The sequence below is a fragment of the Vanessa tameamea genome, chromosome 4, assembly GCF_037043105.1.
Source record: "Vanessa tameamea isolate UH-Manoa-2023 chromosome 4, ilVanTame1 primary haplotype, whole genome shotgun sequence".
Taxonomy (NCBI): Eukaryota; Metazoa; Arthropoda; class Insecta; order Lepidoptera; family Nymphalidae; genus Vanessa; species Vanessa tameamea.
Window position 1 is genome coordinate 2,786,609 of NC_087312.1, and position 25,892 is coordinate 2,812,500.

Sequence of the window (25,892 nt, forward strand, 5' to 3'; positions counted from 1 at the left end):
CATAATTTGTTAGTTTTTTTTCAAAGTTATTTTTAATTTTACATCAACAAAATCGAATATTATCTACCGTTGATGGACTAAAAACTGGATTAAGCTAGTTTTATATTTTAGTATTGTTATATACCTATATAGCTCGACACTAAATATGTTTTTATGAATCTAATGGCATTCTTCTTCAAATAAATTGTAAAACAATTGGCAGTAGAGTTTTGTACAAGCCCGTCTTTGAGTTGACGTTGACGTTTGGCGGTGACAATAATTTCTCTGTATATTTTCAAACAAATAATATAATAAAAGTCGGATATTGTTCTCAAAAGTTTATTTAAACATTTACGCGAGTTTCACAAAGTGAGTGAATTATTATAAGACTGTAAAGCTCGTGATATAAGTGTTGTTTATCGGATACAACAATCAGCTGTTTGAATTAGCGAATGCGTAGGTACCCGCACAAAAAAGAAAAACAACAATCAAAGCTAATAGTACAACTTATTCATTAGTGATTCGTGCGTTATTCGTATATAATAAACATATCAATCATATACTTCAAGCTTAAGAAGTTATTAAATTAATACTGCTTAATTAATTAGCAATTGTTACTTATCTTAGTGTGCCATCTATCGGATATACAAAGTACTACGTTATACTCAAATCATGGCTAACAAATGCAATCAATGCGGCAAGTTCCTCTCAACAACAGATGGCGCTAAATACAATAAATGCAATTCGGTATTCCATCGTTCATGTGTCAATATAAGCCCCGACTCCCGCCTCCCTGCACGCTGGATGTGTCGTCTCTGCCTACTGCTGAATCGCCTACTGAAGAGCTATTTATAGACGCCCATGCGGTAGATAAAACTTCTGCAGGATCATTGGCAGAGGAAATAAGACTACTAAGAATAGAGCTCATTTCAGTTACGCGGGAGATGACTTCTTTCAGGCTGGAGTTAGGAAGGCTGAATGAGAACATGGCTGAATTTAACAAAAGGGTGTCCACCCTTGGTTGAAGACCGTATGACGTCTTTAGAGGAAAAATGCCTGAATATTAATGTAGAAAGTAACAATACACAAATTAATGAAACAATTGGGTCATTGAAAGCAGATATTAATGATACGGAACAGAGTACATTGTTGAATGACGTTCAAATATCAAGTGTACCAGAACATAAAGGTGAAAATGTGGTGCACCTGACTCAGGCTCCAGGAATCTGGGCATTACATTCGACCCTCGCGACACTGTCAGTGCCGAACGTGTCGGATTTCGACACCAGTTGTCGCCAAATGAAGATCGCCGACCGCGACTTGTCGTAGTGCGATTGGCGCGGCGGTTTTTGCGGGACGATTTAAAGTCGGCGCGGGTGCGACGCGGAATTGATACGTCTGGCAACATTGACGGCAACCCCTCTCGAATCTACTTTATTAACATCTTACACGAGTTAACCGCCTTCTCTTTTATAAGGACAGGGAAGAGGGGAAACGTCATGGCTGGCGTTACATATGGAGTCGTGACGGGAGGATATCAATGCGACGTGAGACGGATGCGGCAGTTCAACGTGTACGATCGGAAAACGATATCTGTAAAATTTTTGGCAAAAATTAAGTTTGTATATTGTATTGTATATTTTATGTTTTTTTAGTGAAAACTTATTGTATATGTATTGTAAACGCTCTTTTTATTTTATTATGATTATTTATATTTTTTATATTTCTATAATTAATTATGTTTTCAAGATTTCATTTGAATTTTACCATTTCACAATAATTTATAGTTATGAGAGATGTAGAATGTACAATGATAGCAACAGTATCGTGGCCCTGCTTTGTATCATAAGATATATTATAGATAAGATATATATTATTTCATTTATATATTTTTATAATACTAAATTATCATTTTGTTAATGCGCATGAAGCGGGGGTTGTGCTTTATAATTATTCTCTATTTATTAATACTATTAAATTTATTATTTTACTTATATTCATAATGATACATCTTAGTTATCCTCATTTTTATATATTTACTATCAAATGGTTAACATGAGCAATCTTAAATTTGGTTTATTCAACCCGGGCTCGCTTGGGTCACATCGTGAGGAGTTCATAGTATTAATGGAGCGCCATAAAGCCGATGTGATAGCCATTAATGTTACTTGGTTGCGTCCGGGAGAAGATGGCAGAGCCCCTCATGTACCGGGTTATCGATTACGTCATATACCGCGACCTACAGAGATACGTTCAAGAGGTGGTGGTGTTGGCTTTTATATAAAATGTGGTATGCCTGCGCGTACACTTGTACATCTTGTTGTTCATTTGGTTGAAAAAATGTGGATACTCATAAAATTGAACGGCAAGACTATAGTTGTTGGAACGGCTTATACGGCTTATACGGCCCCCCATGGTCGAATACATCCGGTTTTTTTGATGCATTGTCAGAAACAATTAGTGCATTGCCTTATCACGATTGCTTACATTTATTAGGAGATTTTAACATGGAATACCTTAGAACTCACGATTATCAGAAACAAATATTGAACACATTTTTATCGACTCACGGTTTGACACAACATGTCACTAAGCCTAACAATTTTTCGGCTTAATAATAAATTATTAATTATTAAATTATTAAATTTTCGGCGTAATTTTACGGCTAACAGTGAAACTTTGATAGATCTCATTTGCTCTAATACAAGGGTTGACAATATTGTTGTAGAACATATTGCAGAGCTTAGCAGCCATGCATTTGTATCTTGTGAAATAAATATTAAGAGAAATAAAACTCCAACAAAGATTTTTATGTTCAGACCGCTAAAAGATATTAACACAGAATATCTCACAAACACACTTAGTTTAATTAATTGGCAGGCCATGTGCAAAATTGAGGACATTAATGACATGGTAAGTCAGTTCACTGGATACTTACTTTGGGTATTTGATGCTATTGCCCCTATTAAGATTGTCACCATCAGAGAGAGTCACTATACTTGGATTACATATAACGTTATATTATTGATGAGACGTAGAGATGAAGCTCAAACTCAGGCAAGGATGTCTAAAGCGGATTCGCGTTTAAATTACTATAAAGATCTGAAACGACAAGTAGTACAGGCAATACATAGGGAGAAATCTGCTTATCTTAATTTCCATATTAATTCCAATATTAAAAACTCAATTGTACTTTGGAAACATTTAAAGAAAGTTATACATATAAAACAAAAACACGATCAAAATATACCAGAACATAATGGCCCGACTATGATAAATAACTACTTCCTTAATGTGCCAAGTAGGAATCACGTTTCAATAGAAGCAATGAATTATTATGAATCGAACAAGTTTGGTACAGCTGTTTTTAAATTATCGCCGACTAACGAAGTCGAAATTTTACAAATACTGCGTTCGTTGAAGTCTAACGCCATTGGTGTGGATGGAATATCGTTAGACATGCTTTTATTGTCGTTACCACGTACTTTACCAGTTATAATTAAAATCTTAAATACATCTATCGAAACGGGTATATTTCCGAATATTTGGCAGACCGCGATAGTTAAACCAATTCCCAAGAAGGATAGTACTTGTGAACTTAAGGATCTACGCCCCATTAGCATATTACCCTGCATATCGAAAATATTAGAAAGAATTGTCTGTATCCAATCGACACGATTCTTAGAGAATAACAATGTTTTACCACTTATGCAATCTGGATTTCGTAAAAATCACAGCACCACTACTGCGCTAATGGATGTTACAGACAATGTTCTTTGCGGTCTGGACGTAGGCGAGGGAACGATTCTTGTTTTATTGGATTTTTGTCGTGCTTTTGATACCATTGATAGAGCTCGGTTCTTCGGTTTTCAAAACAATTAAATGATTCGCAAGTTACTTGAGAAATCGTAAACAAATGGTTGAGGTAGTTAATGAGAACGGTTCCCGGGTGCTTTCAGACTATTGCGCTGTCAATAAAGGCGTTCCGCAAGGTTCTATACTAGGACCAATCATCTTTGCACTATATTGTGCTGATATTGTTAACAGCATTAAACACTGCAAATACCACATTAACGCTGATGATATACAAATTTATATATCGTTTAAGCCATCTGACGCTAAGGTGGCTATTCAAAAGTTGAATAATGATTTGAGTCATATTACGCAATGGTCAGAATCTCATAATCTCGTACTGAATCCCGAAAAAACTAAGTACATCATATTAGAAACGAAGTAACAAATCAATCTAATTGGTATCATAAACCCTAACATACAAATTAAAGGTAAGAAAATCGAACGCGTTAAAGAAGCGCGAAACTTGGGCTTGTTGATTGATGAGGAATTAAGATTCGAAAAGCACGCCATCAGTACAGTTCGTAATTGTTTTTACAGATTAAAAGTGTTGTATAGGATATGAGATGTTCTTAGCAAAGACATGCGAATTCAACTTTGTGATAGTCTGGTACTGTCTAAACTTAATTATGCTGATGCTATAGGACCTAGACTGCACGCACGCTCAAGAAACCTAATACAGCGAGTACAAGATGCATGTCTCAGGTATTGCTTCCAAATTCCGTCTCGCGCACATGTATCCCCATACCTTAATACCGCAAGGATGATTAAGATGGAATATCGAAGGCAATTACATCTTGGAACCCTCCTATTTGGTGCTATTCAAAATAAAGCACCTTTATATCTATAGTAAGTTGAGTTGGGCAAAAGAAAATATCCCACGAGATCATCGTCTTATATGCTTAGCGTGCCTCTTCATCGATTAGCAACCTTTCGTGATAGTTTCCGCTATGCAGCAACGAAGTGCTGGAACAACCTGCCGCCTCCCCTTCGGATCCTGAAAACCATTAATATATTTCGTTATAGATACAAACTATGTTTACATAATCTACAGCTTCAGTCATAATTTGTTTTTTCTAATTAATCAATACTACATATAATTATAGTATTCATATAACAAAATGACATAATATGTGTAGACCAAGTAGGTTATATTTTTTTTTTTTTTTTTTTTTCTCGTTATATTGAATATCTCATATAATTATAATATAAGTATTTGTATACACATACTTTATATACAACTTATCTAATACTGTTAGTTTTTATTAGTTTATGATTATTAAATTAATTTATTGAAATAAGTATCTTGCCTAAATATTAAAAAATTATAATTTAACATTTATATATATTAATGTAGCAGGTATAATTGAATAATGAATATTTATTATGATAATTATTTATTTCTTACCTTAAAGGTATGGCTCTGTAGCTCATAGCTCAGATTGGTATATCAACTTCGCACTGCTGCAAAGGCTGCTACTGTTTTATGGTTCCACTTCTTAGAGGTTGTACATATGCTGTATGGTTCGTCTGGCAGATAATAATATATTAATGTATACAGTTGAGTTACATAAGGTATAAACAATAATTATATTCTACTTACCGTTGTAACAAAGCACAACTTTCGGATTAAACTCACTAACTTTGTATATTATATATTTTTTTTCTTTTGTATTTGTATTTATAATAATAAACAATAAATAATTTCAAATAATCCACAATGGAAGGATACGTGACCGCGTCGATCCACTGCCGGCGCGCGCGCGACTGTAAACCGACAGCTTGCGTTCCTTCCCCCGCGTCCCCCCGATTATAAGCTAATGAAAATAAAAAATGCAATTAGCTAATAGATTCTAAAGCAAAGTTTTTAATAATGTATAATGCATAATAATTATTTGTTTAAAATTTATATATTTTTATTGTATGTTTAAGTATTATATTGAATATTATTCTAAGTATATTGTCACAGCCCGTCACAACCACATAGGGTACCATTGAAAATCAGCGTTGGGTTCTTGAACCCAACTTGGAAGCTGAATGGTACACCTTTAGGACACGTTACCTGTCATTGTTTTGTTTTATTGTTGTTGTTTTTTTTTTGTAGATTAAGTTAGTAGTTATAATTAGTTAAAATGTTTTTTATTTTTGTTGTTTTTCTTTTTTTAATTTTTATACTTTTATAATTGTGTCGTGTCCTAATAAACATTTCTTTCTTTCTTTCTTAGTAGGTATCACCCACGCATCAAATATTCTACCACCAAACAAATACACTTATTTTGGTATTGTTATGTACCGGCTTAAAAATAGTGAGTCAATGAACCTACAAGACTTGAAAAAGAGTTCTCGGTATAATCTACATTCCGAACCAGTGGTAGTTGAACTTAATATAGTTTTGTAAAATGACGATTCAAAAGTATATTTTGATTTTGATTTTTGACATAACACATGCTGACCAATTAACGTTAACAAAGACCCTTATTTTTTTTTCTTTGCCAACACACCGATGTGTGTGTGTGTACAGTCACAGAACAAAATGACATAATTATTTTAATTTATATGTGAATATGTAGGCTGACGGGCTACCTACTGGTAAGTGGTCACCACCGCCAATAGACGTAAATAGACGTTGGTGATATGCGCGTGGTGCACCCCATCACACCGGTATACTCACTAAATAAACAGCGCTACCCACGTCGTCTTTTGGGTGGGCATGACAGGTTCGCTTGCGTATGCTCTGATAGGCTTCCCTCTTGTTTTCTTCGGCAGAGGCCTCAGGCTCTCACAACTCCTCCTTCTGCGACATATGTTCCTGTAGTTACTCAGGCTCACTCACTCTTCAAATTGGAATACTAAAATACAAAGTATTGCTGTTTGGCGGCATGTGATGGGTGGGTGGTCCTAACCCAAACGGGCTTACACTAAGCCCTACCATCAAGTAAGCTCATATATACATAACAGTATACCTATACTACATTACAAAATAAGTAAATATAAAACCACCTACCTTCGATTTTCCTTCACTATCAGCAGCATTTTATCGCTGCCGATCACCATCGCTTCCCAGTATAAATCATTTGCTGTCGCAGCGTATTGGATTAAGATTTCCAATGTATTGGATGAGGAGGTTTCATCTCGTGGAGTGACAGCAACGAATATATTGATACAAAATTTCCCTGGAGTGATATTTTATCACGAAGATATATACGTATATTTAGATGTTAATGCTACTTAATAAAGTTTTAAAATGACTGACTGATTCACAACGCACAGCCTAAACTGGTTGGTTTAACGGAATGAAATATGCAAAATAATTATTTATGGAACGTAAATGAGAACGTGGAAAGGATTTTTCAAAATTCAATTCTTCTTAGAGTGTTAAATAGGGGATGAAATTTTTTATGGCAATGTTATAAATAATTATGAAAATACCTATGTAAATATAATTAAGGCTTATGTTAATGATTTAAAGAAATACATATCGCACGTCACAAACAAAAGGGTATTATCTTCATAAACAGTGTTCCGAGATAATCGCGTTTAAAAGTTCGAAAAATCATAGCTGCGGATCCAAGGCTTCCAATATCCTAAATTATACCTTGTTTTAAAGGTACATTCTTCTACTTTATATTGAATAAGTTTAGTGAGTGTATTATTAGTAATTTTACTTTTATTGGCACTGGTATAGCACTGGGGGAAGATGATACTTTATAAACAGTTCACTTAGGTCAGATGTTTCTCTTACGACTGTCTTGCTCATCCAAAATTAACAATAGTTTTAAAATTGTCAAGTATTCATTAATAATGATACCTTATTAAAGAGTAGAAAATGTTTAATTTTAATACTATAAGTGAGAAATGAATATAATGAAATTACTGATTCAAACCGAAAAAGGTTAATTAAAATAAAGTAACATCATGTAAGAATTAAAAAAAAAAACTGTAATTAACAATTAAACAAAAAAATAACAAAACAATAAAATCTAAATTTTTGTAACAATCAAAATCTACGTAAAAATTTAATTTGTTTCTTAAACATTAGACATAATTATAAAGATAGTAAGACATTTTCCTACTATCATGGTACAACAACAGCCTTAAGATACATATTTAAGTGGCTATTTTGGCATTTAAATAAAATAAAATATGTATTTACCATATTTTTTTCAAGCTATCAGACTTATAAGTTATTAATATTATATAAAATTACCATAAACTCTTATCATACTAATATCATTATCAATGGCATTTCAAGTCTCAAAATCAGTTAAAAGTTATCATAAAAATATAAAATAATCTATGTATTACAAAGATTTGTAGAAATCATAGTAGATTTGCGGAATGTGCCGTTTTTCAATTAGCTTTAAAATATCCTGCTTTTTTTTCTCACTGACTGGCAATTTTGCAGAATAAGCTTTTTCCAGACTTTCTGGAATAGCGAATACAGTTTTCTGCTGTCTTGTATTACATTTTCTTATTTCTATTCGCTTAAAATCTTCATCGGCATAGGATGTTTTTACATGAAAAGCCAGAGGATCATCTTTTCTAACTTGTATTATTTTTATATCTGTTAATTTTATTTGACAGTTATCAGTTGATTTAGAATAGTTATTTCCAATTTTATCGCACATTGTTTTAATATCGTAGAAGTCGTTAAAAGCTAGCTCTTGAACTGCAAAGTAAGGTGGATTTTTTTTTGCAGTTTTTATTATATTTATATATTCTTGAGGGCTATAAATAGGACCAGACTTCAGTGATCTTTTGATACCTTTTTCTATGGTAGAGTGAACAGCATCACCTTCCATTTGAGTATGTCCCTTAATAAGGAACTTGTGCGTAATACTTTTTAACTTATATTTATTTATGGCGTAAATATACAGTGCTATCATTATTTTGTTCTTCTGCTGCCCACAGCAATTATCGGAAAAGAAAACAAGTTCTAAATCTTCTGAATTTACGTTTACCAACTTATTTTCGATGAATTTTAAAATACAAGTACCTATTTCCGTAACCCCTCTCTGTCCTTGACCCTCATACCACACAAAACAAGTAGTCAATCCCGTCACTAGTTCAGAAACCGTCAAATTGTATGTAGCTAGTTTCGAAATGTAATAAAAAACGGAAACTTCTCCTCGTGGAGCTGTAAGAACGGCCTGTAAATCGTAACAGGCTACAACGTAGTATTTTGAAGCTTTTTCTTTGTCCCGTTGTTTTTCTAGTCTGGCTAATTTTTTCTCCATTTGGTGGTTATCAAAAATCTTCTGTAATGACAATTTCTCCTCATTATTACTATTTTCATACGAAACACAAACCTCGCAGCGATCTTTTTTCGGCTGAAAAAATGAAATGTTGAAGTCTTTGTGAAATATGTTGGAGAATGTAGACTTACTAACGAATCTTTCAGACTGCGACTTACACTTTTCTTTATAATCTTTGTAGATTTGCGTTAAGCTCTTGCTTCCCTCTATATATTGACGAGTGCTCTGTGCTCTGATGTAGTGGCTTTCTATACGTGGTATTGACTGAATAAATCTACGAACTTCGGCGGTTTCTAGCGTCAATTTTGCATGTTTGGAATGTTTGCCTCTTAAATCCTCAGTAACAAATTGACCCTCATTCGTTTTTTGTCGAACTGTTAATATTGTTTTATCATTTATGTCTAAAGTAGACTTGAAAAACAGTTTGCAAACACGAATTTTTCGGTCTTCAATATTAAAATAAAAAGCGTTATTGAAAGAACGCGACGGTTTTTCATTTTCACAGTTTACGCAACGATTAGAACGTTGTTTCGGTTTTATTTCTTGCATACTATCTTTGATAAAATCTCTTTGCCTATTTATATCACCCATCGACCAGTAACTGTCAAAAATCTGCTTTCGTTTTGCTTCATCTATATTAGATGCACACTTTAATCGACAAGTAGTTGCATTACAGGGATTTTTCAGCGATCGTGGTTCAACTCGCTTCTTTTTTGAATTAAAATACTCCAATCCCAAATTGCGTTTTCTCTTGTTAATCTGCTTCATAGAGTTACTAATGACCATGGTATTCACGTTTTGACCTGAAGAAAATGACTTATGCAGGGTACAGTCATTATCTGAATAAAATTTGTTAAAATGAGGGATACATAGAAATCCTTGGCATTTAAAGCATGTGCTAAAAATTTCACCTAGACAATTTTTATACTCACAGTGTTGATGACTGGTTTTGTTGGTCGCTTCACATAACACGTTGTGATTATTTATTTCTGTGAGAGTCTCGTTTGCTAAATCATGTGAAAGGTTTTCACCAATCAACGTATTATCGTGAACAGTACTCTTACTTTGCGAAATTTTGTTATGGAATTCGCAACCGTTATCCATCTGAACATTGTCGAAATGATCCCAACATAAAAAACTATTGCACTTACTGCAGGCCGAAAAAACGTCCGACGAACAAGAGGCATACTCGCATGTTTGTTGGCTACCCGATGACTCTGATGCACACGATTGAGGACGGTGCTGCGTATTATTTTCTGGGACATAAGTTGGGTCGCGCAAATCGTCACCATCAGCAAACGGGTCTTCATTTTCAGTATTTGAATTCGATTCGGGTGTACTTTGGCGATCGTAGATTGCCCTCATTATCATTTCAGCCCTCTTACTTCGCTTCATAGTTTGTAAGTAATGCTAAAATTTAAAAGAAAAGTATAAATAAACATCAAACTAAACGGTAACATTTCATTTGTAACTCCGTCACTGAGCTTCAATCTCAAGTAATAAGGTATTATCTTATACAAATTGGGAGCTATAAAGTATCAATTTGAATTAACTTCGTTAACAATAAAAAAAAATTAAAATTTAACAGGCAATAGGGTATTATTTTAAAATGATATTGCAAATTCATATTATATTTAACAATCAATAGGGTATTAAGTCAATATAATACTATATAAAATACTCACATTTAAAGTTTTTGCTCCGTAATTCACAACGATCGGGTAGTAACTTAAACTAAATACGTGTGAGGCGTACGAACGCAGAGCGGCAACTGATTCAAGTAAGATGCGACCGTTTTGATTGTTTCGGGTATGGCGGTAGTGAGCAGTCAATAAAGAAATGTGTTGTCATATCTCAGAAACTATTTGACCTAGAAATATCATTGTCTTACCAATTTATAAAGAAAAAAATGTAGTTTTCGAATCGCAAATAAAAAAAAAAACGCGTTTTTAGACATAATACCCTTTTATTTGTGTTGTGCGATATGTGTCTTAATTTTTTTTTTATAAGTTAATCGTTTAGGAGGGTGAAACTTAGGGTTTAAGTTTTAGTGAAAATTCGTCATATTTTATGTTAAAAACATGGAAATTGACGCGAAGGCTGCAGTTTAGTAAAAGATACATGACTAATGACATAATAATAATAAATACGAATCTAATTATATTAATATAAACATTTTTGATCAGAAGTAACTTTTGAAAGAAATTGTCTTTGTATTAACATTTTCAAATAAAATAAAACTAACTAATAAACCTTAACAAGTAAATTACGAAATGTTCTATATTCCATTTTCACGATTTAAATATGTATAAGTATTATATAATACCAGTTTATTTTTATATAATTTATTACAAACGATATAAAATAAGGTTCCACCGAGACTTGAACTCGGATCGCTGGATTCAGAGTCCAGAGTGCTAACCATTACACCATGGAACCAGTTATTTGTTTTGCATAATTATTCAATCACATTGCTATTTAAAAAAAAATAGGCGTTTTTATGACATTAATATATTTCAGTGCAAACATTGTATAGATTATTATTAAGTGTATATTTGTTTTAAGCAGGCCATATTAATTTATTAATTTTATACAATATAATGCACTTGTATAAAAATAAAATAGTTACTTAATCATATTATGAACCGAGGTGGCCCAGTTGTTAGAACGCGTCTTAACCGATGATTGCGGGTTGAAACCCAGGCATGCACCACTGAATTTTCATGTGCTTAATTTGTGTTTATAATTCATCTCGTGCTCGGCGGTGAAGGAAAACATCGTGAGGAAACCTGCATGTGTCTAATTTCAACGAAATTCTGCCACATGTGTATTCCACCAACCCGCATTGGAGCAGCGTGGTGGAATATGCTCCAAACCTTCTCAAAGGGAGAGGAGGCCTTAGCCCAGCAGTGAGAAATTTACAGGCTGCTAATGTAATGTAATGTATGTAAAAAAATCATATTATAATATTACAATTGCTGAGACCGCCAAAGATATAATAACCCTTAGTTTCCGACTTCACAAAGTTAATACATCTTTCCTGGGACACGGTCTTCGTTTACATAATAAGAACCCACAGCTATTTTTAACTTAGCTCATAAATTTAAATCTCAAGTAAAAAACATTAATAATAATGCATTTTACTCAATACAGGGAGTATTGAGTAAAATGCTTAAGTAAAATGCATCATATTACTCACCCTTCTCTTAGTAAGTATTAATCTTAATCAATTAAAATTTGTGAAGTGCACTCTTCTATGTTTATGTCTCATTATATTAATAATATAATTTGGAAGACGTTCATACACAATTATGTATTTACACAATTGTTGCCTAATTTTAGGTGAGGTTAAATATACAATTTAAAAAAAGGTGGAAGCTAAAATTATCAAATCATATAACGGTTCCATGGTGTAATGGTTAGCACTCTGGACTTTGAATCCAGCGATCCGAGTTCAAATCTCGGTGGAACCTGTATTTTTTTTTATTAAATATCACTAGTTGTCGCCCGACGCTTTGCTCGCTTTTTAGATATTGGTCGATAAAAATCCTATGTCCTTCCTCTTGGAACGTTAAACTTAGACTTTGATGAAATTTTGTATGAAGGATACAAAACTTCATCAAAATGGGTTCAGTGGTTTCAGATAGCACTGAGACATATTATTACTTTTATAATTTAACTATTCAATAACTACGTCTTAATTTAAACTAGCTTTTTCAATGTATTTGCGTCTCAAGATTTTTTCTTGCCTTGATTGAGATGATACATGACATGAGAAGGCATAAAGTTGTTATTAAAAATCCCATATGGATCTACGCAATAACAAAAAATAAATTTAAATAATGTTTTATTAAATCGTATATAATAGAAGGGGGTAAAGAGGTAATGTCGTCTGGAGGGGGGCGTGACGCTTTTCCTTACGCGGTAATTTCTGCAAGTTATCTCCACTGTTAGCCTAAGTATATGCACCAATGGCATAATAGGTACGCTGATCGCGTTACAGAATTATCGATAGTTTGACTATCGATAGTTGACCTCGAAAACTATTCAGGATATCGATAGATCGTTTTAATCAATACTATCGACAGTATCGATAGCTTTCCGTGAGCAATACTATTGATTACGGCAATACTGTCGATAGTATCGCTACTTCTCTGTAAACAATACGGTAGGAGCGATACTATTGATACTATCGATAATATCGATAGTTTTGAATTATTGATAGTTTAGGTTAAAAGTAATAGTTTTTGCAATACTGTCGATAGAATTGCTCATGGGTAGATTTCGATACTATCGATAATATTGACACGTGACAATACTATCGATAGACTATTGATTCTATCGCGAACACCTTAACTTTCGATAGTCTATCGATAGTCTATCGATGGTGGACTATCGATATGCAACACTAGTGTGGATACTATTATTGAATCCGCATTCAAATACATAATTATGACCAGTAATGGTGCAATATATAACGTCGTTACATAATGAACTAAAATGTAACCTGCCTCTGTTACTAAATAAAAAAAAAAAACACTTATTTAAAGAGTCTTGGGACTGCAAGTATTGCCTCTTGGCTATTGTTCTCTAGATGTCGATAGTACAATTTTAATAGATCTAATTTACTTGATAGGGCTTTGTGCAAGCCTGTCTATGTAGGTACAAGCCACTCATCAGGTTGTTGCGGTTCGAAAGGTCAGTAAGCCAGTGTAACTAAAGGCACAAGTGACATTGAATCTTAGTTCCCAAGTTTAGTATCGCATTGGTGATAAAGGTGATTCCTTATAAGCCAATGTTTATTGGTGATTATGATCATTTGCCCAAGTGGCCTATTTTATCGTCCGCCGTTGGGTTCGCTGGTACTTTTTAGGTAGGAATGTATTTGTATTCGAATCGTTGTCACGGCAGTTTCCTTCAACAACAGATAAGTAAAGAATAGTAATGAAATAATAAGTAAATACAGATTTTTTTTGTATTTATTTTAATCTGAAAGCAACATTAATACGATCCAACAAAACATGCTTCATATTATATTTAAAAATAGTAATTTAATCAGTCACATACAGTCCTAGCTTTACATTTTACGTGGACTTTGTGGGAGATGATTTTATCTTGTTCTTGCTGGTGTATGGAATTGTTAAAACTATTCTTGAGAAACTAAACGGTAAAATTATAGCGATAGGTATTTAAAATTCCTTATCGGTCAATGTTTAATAGGTAATCAAATAATACTAATTATTATAAAAATCAGGTTCCACCGAGATTTGAACTCGGATCGCTGGATTCAGAGTCCAGAGTGCTAACCGTTACACCATGGAACCGGTTATTTGTTAAACGTAATTATACTATTGCTTTGCTATAAAAAAATAGGATAAATTAAATATTTATCCAAGCTTTTAAGAAAATTATATTGTGCCTATTTTTTAAACATTTTGAATAATTATAACACAAGAAAAGTATAATCAAATGCTTTTAAATGTAACTGCTACACGTATGCCTTCTCTCCATTTTTTTGAGGTCATGAAAGCATGCAGGTTTCCTTACGATTTTTTCACCGCTGAGCACGAGATTAATTATAAACACAAATTAAGCACATGAAAATTCAGTGGTGCTTGCTTAGGTTTGAACCTGAAATCATCGGTTAAGATATACGCGTTCTACACACTGGGATCACTTATTGAAAATTCGCTGTCGCTTACGCATGCTTCCGTGATCTGCCAGTTTCACTTTGAGCCTTATATTAACTTTTTCTGTAAATATGTAATTGCTTTTTAAATTGATGTCATTCGATCGTTCATTACATTCAGTTGTCAGTCATATATACAGCTACCTTAATAGCCTCAAGGTGGTTAATTGTGACGCTTTCATTTTTAAACATTGTTAATGTAAAAATCCAAATATTTAATTTCCATAATCTGCTGTATATTTACACAATTGTTTTCTAATTAATTATTAGTTCAGATCGTAAATTAATAAGATACAATGAAAAAAACCTAGACGAGTAAAATTAACTTAACATAACGAGGTTCCATGGTGTAATGGTTAGCACTCTGGACTTTGAATCCAGCGATCCGAGTTCAAATCTCGGTGGAACCTGTTCTTTTTGTCTTATATGAAATATTACTTTATATGATATATTGTAATAAAATGTTTTTATTTCTTGTATTATTTGCACTTTTTAAGGTATTTTGTCTTCTACTACAAAACTGATTATTCATAGTTCAACAACCGTTTATGTTAGAGCTAGAGCCGAGTACAGGGTCACCAGGATAGATACTCAGCTTATCAGTTAGTCCAAACATGTGCAATGCTGTGTTCTGGTTAGAATAATAACTAAGTAACCACCTATTAATGTCCCATTATTGGTCAAAGGCCTCATATCCCATTTGAGGACAAGGTTTGTCCAATACGGCTTACTCCAATACGGGTTGGTTTCAGATCCTCATCCGCCGCGTGCATTTTTTCACACGGCGTTTTCCTTCACCACTGCGCACGAAATAATTATGAACAGAAATTAGCAGGTGAATTCAGTCCAGGGCTAAAACTCAAAATCACTGGTCCATCACGGCACAAGAACATAACTTCCTTGAGCCCATGGTTGACGCATTGGTGCCGCAAAGGGTAACAGTGAGCAAAGGTGAACTTTGCTGGTTATAAATACTTATGATATAGTGATCACCCATAAGGCTAATAAATGGACAGATCGCTGATCTATCTTCATAAATAACTCATATTTGTTTTCCAAAAACACAATAACAAAATCCCACAGTATTAATAGAAGCTATTGTACCGGTATTCACGTACCAGTAAATATTTTATTAAAGGCCAAGTGCAACATCATCAGTCTTCCCGGTAATATTGTGTCGCCGCGGACGGCTGAACAAATCGTTCTCCGAGTTCTGCAAAAGGGTACGACACAGGGTTTGATTGTGGAGGGGAATATACACTCACTTTGCAGTGTATTTTGATGAGTTTTATTGTATACCGTACGGAGAAATTCGAGCAAATATCTTTGTTAAATACGTATATAATATCCATCCAAGAAAAAGAGTCTTCTATATATATTTTGTAATATAAAATGGAATATCACACGTGTCAGCATTATAGAGACGAAAATACGATACGATTTCATTTACATTCACAATAAATACTTCAATAGTATTTTGGCAGTATAATAGCAATCACGGTTGAATTGTTGGCATTTATTAAACAGTTACGTTTTCCGACTGAACTTCGTCATCAGATCTTTACGAAATTCGAACGGGACCATTTTGGAATAGACATCTTTTGAAAAAAAAAAGAGTTTAGCAAATCTGTCTATATATGATAGAGTCATGCCCGAACATATTTTTTTTTTATAAATATCTAATAACAGAACAGAAACATATATATATTCGTTTCTTTCGATGCGATGCGATTCGATTCGATTATCGAAAAGATTACCTTATAAGATTTTTTTCTTGTTCTTAATTTAAAACATAATAACCAGACTTTAATAAGCAGCGCTTAGTGATTTCACGGCGAAACAAAATGGTTTTATGCCAGACGAAAAACAAATGACAGCGGGCGAAACGCGGAAAAAAAAATAACAAAATGTATTCAGGTCCGAACCATTTGTCGTCGTAGATTACGTTTGAAATGAAAAGTGGGTAGTTCGAGAAGTTTTTTCATACTTGTCGCTCGTAAATACTTGTCAACCCTTGACTGATTTGCATGCTTCGTTTCGTTTTAGTTTACTTCAAGTATAGCCAGTATACTTAAAGGTGGAAACGGACGGTTCATTTTTCGTATATTTTGCTCTTTCACACAAGTTGATACATAGAAACGAAAAAAAGAGAGGTGCCGTGGGACACCGATTGGAGTGAGGTTGCTTTCTACATATATTATATATTAAATAACAGACCTATTATATATTAATTAGATGTCCCGTGTGATTTAAAATATAAAAAAAAAACAATATGTTTAAATAATATTAACTTTTCTTCCTTACGACGACTGCTTTCACTTTTCCACGTTGGAAATCAATAAAAAAAAAAGTCACAAAAAAAAAGTTAACAAATGATTCATTTATCCGATACATCAGGAAATGAATAATGGAATGTTTTTCATAGTAATTTTGATATCACCTTAAGGAACATGCCTAGAAGTAAATGACCACCATTTGGTGATAAATCTTTATGTTATATCTATGGGAACTTTAGCTGGTACCTTCGATTGGCATTAAAGAGAGGCTGTTCCTAAAATATTATGATTATTTTGATGTTGATGATATGATATGCCGCATGTGTACAGTTAACTGTCAAAGATAATTCTTACAAAACGAAAATACATATGTAGTTCGTGTCGAGCTATTCAAAAAGCCTAAAGAATGATGATTTGAGGTCGAGATGTTGCCAATATTATGAGGGTCCTTATGAATGTGAATAACAGAAATAAAATGTCGATATTTCTTTAAGCATTCAACTGTATCTAAATTATGTTTAAGTTCTTGTATATGTTGTTGCTATGTGACGCAAACTTAGGTGGCCACTGTAAGTGTCTAAGTTCAATGAAACGTTGTCATATGTGAATCTACCAATCCGCATTGCAACAGGGAGAGAAGTCCTTAGCAGAGCAGTGGGATATTAACAGGAAGTTACTTTCATTTTCAAATAGAAATTTACTTTTAAAGTTTAGGGCCTGGAAATGATTTAGAAAGTTCAGGAAGTAAATCAGGTTTAAGATCTTTTCGTGATAGCTTTTACTCCCAATTTAAATAATATGAGAAGCTGTAATTCACGCTTGACTCAATAATCTTAATTTAAAGCGGGCGAAGGTGAACTTACATTTATATAGTAAAACCTATGAAACCCTATGATAATCTTCTTGTAAATGTTTTATGCAAATTGATTCGGTAGTGTTCAGACAAGCTTTTAAAAAATAACGTCTCCTCATGTGTTTATTATCTATAGATTCGTGTAATTTTAGTCGTATTTGATTTACATAGTTTTGAGGTACGAGGTTTCCGTATTGGTAAAAAATAATATTTTATACTGGTCGCTTAGCGTCCGCTTTGAAATGTATTCTCGAAGACATGTCTGCTATACATGAGGTTGTATCACATTTCTGTGAGATTTATCTTTAGAGACACCAATCATGGAACAATTTTGAATTTAGAACATATCATAATTTTTAAATCAATATTTTCCAAAACAATTGATCGTAGTATGAATCTTATCACGATTATTTTATTATTATTATATATAAAATACGATTGTTATAGAAAATCAAAGAAACTAGAAAATTTTACAATACTTATAAACTATTTTTATAGTTTAGGTACTTTTTTTTTTAATAAAACTAAATAGGTACGTCCGTCCAAACATATTTCGCATACATCATGTGTGTACCCATCTTTCTGGGCGTCACATTAAATATTGACAAAATAAAAATGTAGAATGCTAGCGGACGTGCGCGTTATGGCGACGTCGAGTAACCGCCAAGGAGCCATTCCATTTCCGAATGTTTCCCGCCAATAAATATCTTATCGAGTTACAATGACGGATAAGCGGCGCGCCTCGGGACTATTCGGCACTTTCGAAAAAATTTACGTTCCATTTTTGATGTACACGTATCAAAGGCGTATGGATATGTCCATCTTTGGTTATATTTGACATTGATGGCTAGCCATGTTTAGCGCGATTGAATATTCTTGAACATTCCATTTTTTTATATACATGTCTTCCGACATGTTTTACTTCTAGAAACATAATATGACATACACAACAGATTTTTATAAAGGCCAATTTTATTATTACGGTCATGACAACAATTGACTTTTGACTTATTATTTGATTTTTTCTTATTAAGTATTTCCTTCCGCGTTTTAATATCTAAGAAATATTAATTATACTTTTAATTAATTTATTTATTTGCCAAATTGTATTTTTGATGTCCTGAATTATGAGTATTTCTTAAATCTTAATCGATTACTAAACTTAATTTATTTGAATGTATTAAATAAAAGTAAATTATTGACATACTTGATATAAATGCTGTTTTAAGGAACTAATGAAAGTGAAAGTATTTTTTATCAAACTAGACTTTTTTTAGATATATCTCTCAACCGGTTCCATGGTGTAATGGTTAGCACTCTGGACTCTGAATCCAGCGATCCGAGTTCAAATCTCGGTGGAACCTGATTTTTGAATTACATTATAGAAATTATTCAAATAATTGTAAGTAAATAAACAATTAAAACTCTAGGTGAATATTTTTTAAAAATTTGAATACGATAAACAACTGTGTATTGGACAATCCTTCAACGGTGCTCATTAGTGCTTATACTATTGTGTACTGACTTTATCTCGATTGCCTCGTTAGTCTAGTAGCTAGTAATAAGGTCACATATCTTGAGTTACTGGGTTAAAATCCCAAACCGGGGTTTTCTTTCGAAAAGTCTCAGCAACAGCCAACAGGAAGTGTGTACACTCCCGTGCCTAAGGAAGCCCGTCAAGCCGTTCGTCCTACGCCCGAACTCTTTCCAGTCGTGACCAATTTACCATTCTATCGGGTTATAAGAGTAAGTGGAGAGCGCACCTGTGCTTGTACACACACTTGTGCACTATATAATGTCCCTTGAGATTGGCTGCCGAAACCGAAATCGGTCAGAACGACATGATCAACATCATTGTGTAGCAGTGTGCACAGCTACACAGTGTTTATTAATTAAAATTTTGTGTGTGTGTGTGTTGTGTTGAGCCGAGATGGCCCAGTGAATTTTAATGTGCTTAATTTACCCGTTAACAAAATCCTAAATATGTTTCCCAGTATGAGTATTACAGTAAGCAAAAAGCCAGGTTCCACCGAGATTTGAACTCGGATCGCTGGATTCAGAGTCCAGAGTGCTAACCGTTACACCATGGAACCGGTTGACAGAGAAACACTAAACAAAGTCCAATTTGGTAAATAAGACTTTCACTTTCAATTTTAGTGAATCAAGAACAGTCGTAACGCACTATCATAATGTCAAAATCAAAATCAAAATACATTAATTTATTCAAGCACTTTTAAAAAGCAATTTAAACAGAATCGTATGAAATGTAAAGCCACCATCAATTCGGTATGTATATTCTGTCGAGAAGAACCTGGAAGAAACTTAGATTAGTACTAAGCTTTTGCAGCGGATTGGTAATGTGAACGTATATTGTACAACGCCTGATCAATATTGCCTTTTTTATTAAAAAAACGTTTTGATTTAATAATAGTCTTTAAATTAAGATAATCCGACGTGGCAGTCGTGGCCGAGCGGTTAAGGCGTCTGACTAGAAATCAGATTCCCTCTGGGAGCGTAGGTTCGAATCCTACCGACTGCGATTTTTTTGCTGAAATTCGATAAATCTAGATTTTATTATAGTTAGATACACTATGATGTATTTTATAATACGTAACAATAATAATTAAATGGCCCATTAAGATCAATAGCTACGCGCGTTTGTTGTTGCAATCCTGTACAACATAAATTTAGCCCTTGTTTCCTGCCCATGAATTTGTTGTCGATGAACACCTAAACTTAGGGCTGCAGGCTTTTACATCTCCCCGGAAATATCATCATGAATGTGCAGGATAGAAGTTTTAGTCCTGATTTTTAATATAAGAATATATTCATACAAATCAATAAAAATAAAGTCCTTTAAAAATCCTTAAAAAACTCGCAGTCGGTAGGATTCGAACCTACGCTCCCAGAGGGAATCTGATTTCTAGTCAGACGCCTTAACCGCTCGGCCACGACTGCTCCATATATGATATCCTTAATTTTATAAACTGTTGGCCTATAGTTTAAGAGGTATGTATTTTAAGACACGAAGTATTACATATTTTACCCTGAGGCGTCGAAAGGCGTGGATAACTTGAGCAACCACTATACTATAGATCGATATTAGTAGCAATTGGTTTAAAACTGTAATCGTTTAAACTATTTACACGTGTACAAACACAGATTAAGTATCTAATTTAGCACTTATTGTACATTAGTAAATAGTACCTAATACATATTTCAACTGTACACGTTGCATAAGGTTAATCAAATAAATACTTTAGTATACTTTACTTTACTATTTATTAGGTACTAGAACCCAAACATACGTAAATTCCGCGTAAATTCCAGAGCGCGTGCCATTCGGATAGTTCCTGGTTTTTATTGAAATAACATAGTGGACAGTCCCAGGTGCGAGTGACACTACGGCATAGCCTCTTGTGGTCTGTGGGCTAAGGAGATAAAGCGAAATTGCTTGAAGGCTGAATTCACGCAACCGAGCAGCTATGCTGCAAAGGCGCTCGTCTCAGTCATCTAGGCACTAGTCTTCGACTATGGGCTCACTAGAAGACTCGAGACGACTCTCTTCATTTCTACCAAACGGGGGTGGAACGTAACACGGATGGAGACGCTGATGAAAATCTATAAAAAAAACGCAGTCGGTAGGATTCGAACCTACGCTCCCAGAGGGAATCTGATTTCTAGTCAGACGCCTTAACCGCTCGGCCACGACTGCTATAAATCTTATCCTCAATAAAGACAAACAAATCTAAATTATACCTTCAGTTCAAGAATTAAACTCTACATACTTCTATGAGCAACGATTTAAGTGAGCGACTTTACCAAGATTAAATCCCAATGTGAGGTATTTCCATAATATCACATTTATTTCAAGCAAAGTGTACAGTGTAAGTTCGTCTTATGAATTCTTAATATTTGAACAACTGTTCGTATTGTGTATGAAGTGTAATTACCTATATCATTTAATTCTAGACTACTTATAATATTAAGTAAGATACATGAGGTTCCATGGTGTAATGGTTAGCACTCTGGACTTTGAATCCAGCGATCCGAGTTCAAATCTCGGTGGAACCTGATCTTTTTGATAGATTTCAAAGTTGTTATTATTTCCAATAGAATAGACAGGTGACATAGGTTTCACCGAAATATTCTATGCTAACGTTGTGAGTAAGGCCTGTTCTCACACGATGGATGAATGGATTCCGGTGGTATGGTGGTATTTAAGGCGAGCGTGTAATGCATTTGCAGCAGAAATAAAACTGGACAATCCTTAAGTAGATAAGGTCACACCATTAACTAATATTATAATATACGAGTACAACGATTAAGAACCCTTTCTCACCAAGACGGACCGCTTACTTTCTTGATCCGTCTAAAGAGACGGATCTGCCAGTGGCAGGATAATTTATATGATACTGTTTACGGATTCGAGAAAAATAAGGAATCAGGCTTTTTAGACGGACGTTTTGCCAAAACGAAGAGCCGTCCTAAAGCCCGCATCGGATTACGCCTCCATCTTGGAAACCACCGCTGGAATACCGTCATCGTCCACCTTGTGAGAACGAGCCTTAATGGTACATAATATTTCGATAAAACCTAAGCATATGACCTGTCTTATTATATTGTATCAACAACTTGATACCAATCAAAAAGATCAGGTTCCACCGAGATTTGAACTCGGATCGCTGGATTCAAAGTCCAGAGTGCTAACCGTTACACCATGGAACCATATTATAAATCGATATAATTAGCAATTGCTGTAAAACTATAATAGCTTTAACTAATTACACTTGTACAAACACAGATTAATTATCTAATGTAGTACTTATCGTAATTTAATAAATAGTAAAAAAAAAATTGTTACTGTCCGGGTAGGCATATGACTCCACTCCACCTGATGGTGAGTGGAAGTGGAATCCAAACGCGAAGACGACCAATACATTCAGGACAAGACAAGAATGAGCTGCACTAGTCGCCCTCGCCATGTCGGCCCGCAAGCTACCTATTCACGCCTCGTTTGAAGGCACCCAGGTTATACACATTTCAACTGTGCACGTTACGGTATAAGGTTTATCAAATCACTATACCTTACATGCTGTAATAACTTTTATCAAAATTAGGTTAGTTCTCAGAATAATTTTTTTTTGCGAAACATTTTAAAACGTTATGAATCTTAATAGTCCCGACTAATTCCTATCACAGATGTTTACTCAGTATCACCTTAACGGATTTGAAGTCCTAGGTATTCTACATTTAATATCGGCTATGCTCTGCGCAACTAACCCAAAAACTAAAATGCCAATACAACGTAACCCAAACCCAACGTAATCCAATGATGAACACTTCGCTTTTTATAGACGATCTGACGAGAACTGATATATTCAGTCACATTAATATTGACTTGGACCGATAATTATTGTTTCAATATTGACAAATAACCAGTGTTTATTCGTTTTTATAAATCAGAAAAAAAAAATAGATTTTAATTAATTCTTTTTATTAAATAAATTTTTGAAGTTGCATTTTTGACTTATTTTGAAAAAATCTAAAAAACGTGATAACTCAAAAATGGTTCACTTTTTCATTATGCATATGGGGGTTAAAATTATCGCAAATAATCACCCCTATCACCTCCTAATGGGAATACGTCGAATTACCAATAACCCTGTATAATATAACAATAGTTAATTTAATAATAATAGTGCATAACAGAAGTCATAAGAGCTAGGGGCTTTCTGACAATATGTGCTCACATAGACGAGTTTTAAAAGTTAATTTAGAGGTAGCTTTTCTAATATGTTCGGGTACTTTGTTCCATAATCGGACAGCTTGAACGGAGTAGGAATTAGAGACGAAACCGGAAGTGTGAGTAGGGACATAAAGAAGGTATCCTTAGAACGTAGTTGACGATTGTGGTTATCACAAAGAAATTTGAATTTGCCTTTCAAATAATCGGGAGAGAGAGGATCAAAGAGAATAGAGAAAAGAGATGAAAGTAATCGGAAGTCTCTACGTTGTCGAATTGTAAACCATTTTAGTTTATCACGATACTGAGAGATATGGTCGAACTTACTTAACTTCAAACGAAGACAGAATATGAAGCGCAAAGAGTTATTTAAGAGACGATCAAGTTTATCCAGTTGTTTTTCGTTGAGATCGTAATAACATACGTCTGCATAAACAATTATGGGGAAGACCAAAGCGTACACAAGTAAAATCTTAGTCTTGATGGGAAGGAAATTTCGAATTCTATTCAGACACCTTAACGTGGCTGTAACTGAGCGACTAATATCAGAGATATGCACAGACCAATTGAATGTGGAATCAATATGAAGACCGGCGGTAAAGATGTTAAGCTCAGATTAGTGATAAGGCGAGATCTCCCAATAACGATCGCCTGACATTTTGATGGATTTACCTCTATACCGAATTTTTGAGACCAAGTATTTACACTAGCTAGGTTATTATTAATAGTTGCAACAGCATCATTTATGTCATCCAACTTGGTTTGACAGTAGAGCTGCAAGTCGTCGGCGTTAAAATGATAAGAACAGTTGATGTAAGTTGTGAGGAGATTTATAAACAGAGAGAAAATAAGAGGAGATAAAATGCCACCTTGTGGTACGCCAGTATGAAGGTCAAACCAATCGGAGAGCGATTGATCCAATCTAACTGCTTGCTGGCGGCCGCGAATATATCATGACCAACCATGTTAAAAGCATTAGAGAAGTCGATTAAAACTAAAATGGTGACCATTCTATTCTCCATACCATTCCGAACATCCTCCGTGACCTTCAGAAGAGCCGTAGTAGTACTATGACCGAACCGAAAACCCGACTGAAATTAACTAAGGATTTGTTACTATAAACGAAGGTCACTTGTTTGTAAACTGTATGTTCAAGAATTTTGGACATAAAGGGCAGGATCGAGATAGATCTAAAATCAGTTAACTGGCTAGGGTTAGAGACTTTAGGAAGAGGAATGACAAAAGCCTTGCGCCAATTTATAGGGATGACATCCCAACATCCCGGATGACATGGCAAAGTTAACAATGTGAGTGATAGCGGGCAGTACTTTATTTATGTGATGAATAAAAAATTTAAGATCTCAAAACAGCCAATTACGAGTACATAAACACTCTTTTAATTAAGTTCAACTAAAATTTTATAAATATCAACCTTTAAAGAAAATATCTTTATTAAAAAACAATCTGTGACTTCCATCACCAGGATTTGAGTGGGTCAAAATCCAACAAATTCATCGCAGGGACCTGCGCTAAAAGGAACGGTTTCAGATTTCTAGCTCCTACGATGTTATGAAAAATCCATAAACAATCGCAGTCGGTAGGATTCGAACCTACGCTCCCAGAGGGAATCTGATTTCTAGTCAGACGCCTTAACCGCTCGGCCACGACTGCTGCATATAAGATACCCTTAATTTAAACAACTCAATACAATATACTTTTTATTCAATTACTAAAATAAGCTCATTGCTTGTACAGATTTAAAACAGTTTGACAAATGTGAACTCCTAGCTCTTATTAGAAAATGTAAGGGTTTTCCTTATTTAATCTAGAAAATGGCTCAGGCTCAGTGTGCGTGGCCTTAATCCAGGTAAGTGCTGAAATATTCACAAATACCTTTAACAAGCCAAAATATTTATTGACTAAAATATTCATGTAGTGCTTAATAGCATTTTAGTGTCATTTTTCTTCAATTAAAATAGAAATTGTTTTTGTAAAAAAGTATTTATCCTATTTAAATGAGTTGTCGCCAACGTCCATACCACGTTGAATACACCGGTTCTCGTCCGATCACCGAAGTTAAGCAACGTCGGGCGCGTTCAGTACTTGGATGGGTGACCGCCTGGGAACACCGCGTGCCGTTGGCTTTTTGCCACTCATAACGGTGAAGTAACATGATTAACCAATATATTTATGTCTTTCGATAGTTTGGAATAATAACACGAGTGTTTTTCAAAATTAAAAT

The 25,892-nt window shown here is 34.2% G+C and overlaps 1 protein-coding gene and 13 non-coding genes across 14 annotated transcripts in view; 6 read left to right on the forward strand and 8 right to left on the reverse strand.

Annotated features, from left to right (window-relative positions):
- The window catches only part of LOC113395392 (lysosomal thioesterase PPT2 homolog), a 266,083-nt gene that overhangs the window by 190,053 nt on the left and 50,138 nt on the right, over nt 1-25,892 (reverse strand). The window lies entirely within an intron of this gene.
- Nucleotides 11,454-11,525, reverse strand: Trnaq-cug (transfer RNA glutamine (anticodon CUG)). Its single transcript has one exon. It is a non-coding gene; the product is annotated as a tRNA-Gln (tRNA).
- Nucleotides 12,488-12,559, forward strand: Trnaq-uug (transfer RNA glutamine (anticodon UUG)). Its single transcript has one exon. It is a non-coding gene; the product is annotated as a tRNA-Gln (tRNA).
- Nucleotides 14,339-14,410, reverse strand: Trnaq-cug (transfer RNA glutamine (anticodon CUG)). The gene has a single exon. It is a non-coding gene; the product is annotated as a tRNA-Gln (tRNA).
- Nucleotides 15,114-15,185, forward strand: Trnaq-uug (transfer RNA glutamine (anticodon UUG)). The gene has a single exon. It is a non-coding gene; the product is annotated as a tRNA-Gln (tRNA).
- On the forward strand, nt 19,197-19,268 carry Trnaq-cug (transfer RNA glutamine (anticodon CUG)). Its single transcript has one exon. It is a non-coding gene; the product is annotated as a tRNA-Gln (tRNA).
- Nucleotides 19,926-19,997, reverse strand: Trnaq-cug (transfer RNA glutamine (anticodon CUG)). The gene has a single exon. It is a non-coding gene; the product is annotated as a tRNA-Gln (tRNA).
- On the forward strand, nt 20,362-20,443 carry Trnas-aga (transfer RNA serine (anticodon AGA)). The gene has a single exon. It is a non-coding gene; the product is annotated as a tRNA-Ser (tRNA).
- Trnas-aga (transfer RNA serine (anticodon AGA)) lies at nt 20,781-20,862 on the reverse strand. The gene has a single exon. It is a non-coding gene; the product is annotated as a tRNA-Ser (tRNA).
- Nucleotides 21,538-21,619, reverse strand: Trnas-aga (transfer RNA serine (anticodon AGA)). The gene has a single exon. It is a non-coding gene; the product is annotated as a tRNA-Ser (tRNA).
- Trnaq-uug (transfer RNA glutamine (anticodon UUG)) lies at nt 21,907-21,978 on the forward strand. The gene has a single exon. It is a non-coding gene; the product is annotated as a tRNA-Gln (tRNA).
- On the reverse strand, nt 22,561-22,632 carry Trnaq-uug (transfer RNA glutamine (anticodon UUG)). Its single transcript has one exon. It is a non-coding gene; the product is annotated as a tRNA-Gln (tRNA).
- On the reverse strand, nt 25,240-25,321 carry Trnas-aga (transfer RNA serine (anticodon AGA)). The gene has a single exon. It is a non-coding gene; the product is annotated as a tRNA-Ser (tRNA).
- LOC113402080 (5S ribosomal RNA) lies at nt 25,676-25,794 on the forward strand. Its single transcript, XR_003369195.2, has one exon. It is a non-coding gene; the product is annotated as a 5S ribosomal RNA (ribosomal RNA).